Consider the following 4,281-nt stretch of genomic DNA (forward strand, 5'->3'; position numbering starts at 1 on the left):
TTATGATTTAAAAAGTGCGTACTGGGTACTTATGGTGTAAGCAACACACACACGCTCTTTTTATTATAAACAACGCGTACACGCTAATGTATAATATGATATTCTATATATAATATGTTTATATACATATAATATATGTAATATATAATATGTGCATAATATGATATTGTATATATAATATGTGTATATACATATAATATATATATATATATATATATATACACACATGTAAGTGTATTTTCTCCCCCTCTCAAACGTATACAAGGTGCCTCTCTCTCTCTCTCTATCTCTTCCTCCATACCCCATCCCTCCCTCTCTCCCCTTATCCCTTCCTCCATACCTCATCCCTCTCTCTCTCTCCTTGTCTCCCCTTCTCCCTTCCTCCATACCCCATCCCTCTTTCTCTTCTTCTCTCCCTCCCTCTTTCTCTTCTTCTGTAATTCCTATAGTCATAATCAAGATTAGTCATATGGTGTCTTGTGACCCCTTAAGACACCATATGACCCCTTAAGACACCATATGACCCATAACAACACCATATGGTGTCCTAGGGGTCATAGGATGCCATATGATGCCTTAGGACACCAATGACCCATAACAACACTATATGGTATTCTAAAGGGTCCTATGGTGTTCTATGACCCCTTAGGACACCATTTGGTGTCGTTATAGGTCCTATGGTGTGCTAAGGGATAATATAGTGTCATATGACCCCTTAGGACACCCTATGACCCCTTAGATGTTGTTAGGGGTCATATTGTTTTCTAAGGGTCATATTGTGTCCTGGATTCGATATCTCTTCCTCTCCCTCCCCCTCCTTCTTCTCTCTCTCTCTCTCTCTCTCTCTCTCTCTCTCTCTCTCTCTCTCTCTCCATACCCCATCCCTCTCTCTCTCGCTCTCTCCTCTTCTCCCTTCCTCCATACCCCATCCCTCTTTCTCTTCTTCTCTCCCTCCCTCTTTCTCTTCTTATGTAATGGTGTCCTATGTCCTTTCTCTCTCCCTCTCCCTTCTTCTCTCTCTCTCTCTCTCTCTCTCTCTCTCTCTCTCTCTCTCTCTCTCTACCTCTCCCTACCTCCCCCCTCTCTCTCTCCCTCTCTCCCTCCCCCTTCTTTTCTCCCTCTCTCCCTCCCTCTACCTCTCTCCCTCTCTCTACCTTCCCTCCCCCCCTCTCTCTCTCCCTCTCTCTCCATCTCCCTCCTTCCCTCTCTCTCTCCCTCTCCCCATCTCCCTCCTTCCCTCCTCTCTCCCTCCACCCTACTCTCCCTCTCCCTTCCTCCATACCTCTTCTTCTCTCCCACCCTCCCCCTTCTTCTCTCCCTCTCTCCCTCCCTCTACCTCTCTCCCTCTCTCTACCTTCCCTCCCCCCTCTCTCTCTCTCCCTCTCTCTCCTTCTCCCTCCTTCCCTATCTCTCTCCCTCTCCCCAACTCCCTCCTTCCCTCCTCTCTCCCTCCACCCTACTCTCCCTCTCCCTTCCTCCATACCCCTTCTTCTCTCCCACCCCTCCTCTTCCCTCCCTCTCTCCCTCCCTCTACCTCTCTCCATCTCTCTACCTTCTCTCTCTCTCTCTCTCTCTCTCTCTCTCTCTCTCTCTCTCTCTCTCTCTCTCTCTCTCTCTCTCTTCCTTGCCCTCCCCCTCCCTCCCCCCTCTCCTCTCCCTCCCTCCCCCCTACTCTCCCTCTCCCTTCCTCCATACCCCTTCTTCTCTCCCACCCTCCCCCATCTTCTCTCCCTCTCTCCCTCCCTCCTTCCCTCCCTCCTTCCCTTCTGCCCCCCTCCTCTCTCCCTCCCCCATACTCTCCCCCCTCTCTCTCTCTCTCTCTCTCTCTCTCTCTCTCTCTCTCCCTTTTCATTCACATATTTTCTACTACCAGTAGCGTGTATGGGGTACTGAAACTATTAATTCACTGCCCTGCCATAACTTTTTTAAGGTAAAGGAGTGCGTAGAGGGTACTGAGCGCATTATTCGCTACCCCGTGATAACATTTTTTAGTCTTAGGAGCGCGTACGCGCTACTTATTAGTCCAGAATGGGAAAAAAAAATATCATTGGGCTTGCCAACATTTTATGGACTAACAACGTGTACGCAGTACATAGACATAGTTTTAGTTGCCCAAGCGCCTCAACGACCTCAAAAGAAGTTTTTGAGGTTGTTGAAGGCCCCACTAGAACTATGTCTATACTTCTATCACTATTTTATGATGAATACTAAGAGGGGGGGTGAATTAGTATACCAATAAATACTGAACTCAAACACTTAAACAGTTTAGCAGTAAACTGATATAACAGATTTACTAACAAACCGGTTAAAATAAATGCAAACCAAACAACAAATGAGGCATTCACTCATAGGAGCACAATCACCATAACACAAGAGATTTTGACATGGAAACCCAAATGGGAAAAACCACGGTGAGATAAAACTCACAAGTGACTATCTGTAGAATAGTAACCAGACCGGTTAAGGTCATACAATGTTCTTCACTAGAATAGATCTTGTTAGGAATCTCGATCTCTATTAGGAGATAAGTCCGATTAAAGACTACCTTGTGAGAGGATTTCAGATCCACAGTTGTGAACCACCTTGTTAGAGGATTTACAAAGGCTTTGCCAGGCCTACCCAGTTAAGGGTTTCAGACTTGTCGAAGATGTGAGTAATCAACAAGTGAGTGATCTAAATACTAGCACAATATGCTTGGTTAGAACCTTGATAGCTCATTGTTAATGCATTTCAACATTAATTTAGTCTTCAATATCTCTACACTCCATTTCTTCACACAGACCTAATCTTCTTCTGTGATAGCACATACAAAAACTTCATCAACCACCTAAAACCCTAACAACTACTAAAACCCTAGACATGATGTCCTTATAAAGGAATCTGATTTCATGTCGGTCCAATAGGATTACATTGAAAGTTCCTCTAGGTTTAGTCCATCTAGACACATTTGGTAACACGACACAGAATCACCACCAAAGTGTTGGTGGATGATAACTCATCACAAAAATACCGGTTGGTAACTCATCACAGAGTAATACCGGTTCATACATTTATCGATTACCAGTTCACGCATTTTACCAATTACCAGTTTGTCAAAATGAAGACTGGGAAAAATGATAACAACCGCTTTGTTCCTTCGTACCACTTTGGGATCCTTGAACCGCTTGAGGTCTTCATACTGCTTTGGGTCTTCATACCGCTTGAAATCGGTAAACACTTTCTGCAAAACATCGATAGTCTAAAGACTATAATACATAATACTGGTTGGAACAAATACCGGTTGTGCATAACTCATACATACAAAAAGTGATCTCAAAGCAAGTGTGTGTCCATCAATGACAATCACAACATCATCATAAAAAATGCCAACAATCTCCCCCTTTGGCATTGATGGCAACACTTAGGAAAATTTTGACATCTAAGTGTTTTACAAAAAAAAATGCCATAATCAAAATTACTCCCCCTAAGCATATACACTATCCCTTTTGCAGAAAATACAATGTATACTACTCCCTTAAAGAGATAACATGAAAGTATACATTCATCAAATTTTTAAAACACAAAATACTACTCCCCCTTTGCCAACAATGACAAAGTATTGTAGAATAACCCCTGTTTCTCATTATCATTAATATAATAAACGTTATGACAATAATGAGTGAAACTTATCAAAAAATGATTTAAAATCCTGCATAAAGGTCTTCATTGATAAAGACCATGATTCAAGTAATGAGGTAGCCACCTCACTTTCTGTTTGCATCTGGGATACCTGTTCTTCCATGGCATCAATGGTGCTCATCTCTTGAGTGACCGTTAAGGCATCTAGATTGAGATAGCATTTCTGAAGTATTTACAGTCTGGGTAGTAGAACCAGTTGAAGTTCCTGCAAATCTTTGGTCTAGTTGCTGATCTCCAACTTGATTCTAGCAGACTGGAGCTGAAATTGGTGAACAGTTTGCCAATATGTAGTGAAGGAATCATAGGGCATCTTGAAGGTGCTTATAAATGCCTGCAAATCAGATTGCAGTTTTTCTTTCTATGCAAGCACATCATCACAAAATAGACGGGGTTGGCTTATCAAACTGAGTAGCAGTTTGCCCTCATCCATAGCATCTCTTATGTCCTTCTGTTCTTTCTGAAGTTCAGATCGAAGCTCATTCAGTTTCTTCACTAAGGCAGTGTTTAGTGCCTTTTGATGCTTCTTCTGTGCATTAGCTTCAGCCACCTCTTCCAGGCATTGTACCTGGTCTTCCACAATTGTACATAGAAGTTTTAGTTGGG

Source organism: Cryptomeria japonica, chromosome 6 (genome assembly GCF_030272615.1).
Source record: "Cryptomeria japonica chromosome 6, Sugi_1.0, whole genome shotgun sequence".
Taxonomy (NCBI): Eukaryota; Viridiplantae; Streptophyta; class Pinopsida; order Cupressales; family Cupressaceae; genus Cryptomeria; species Cryptomeria japonica.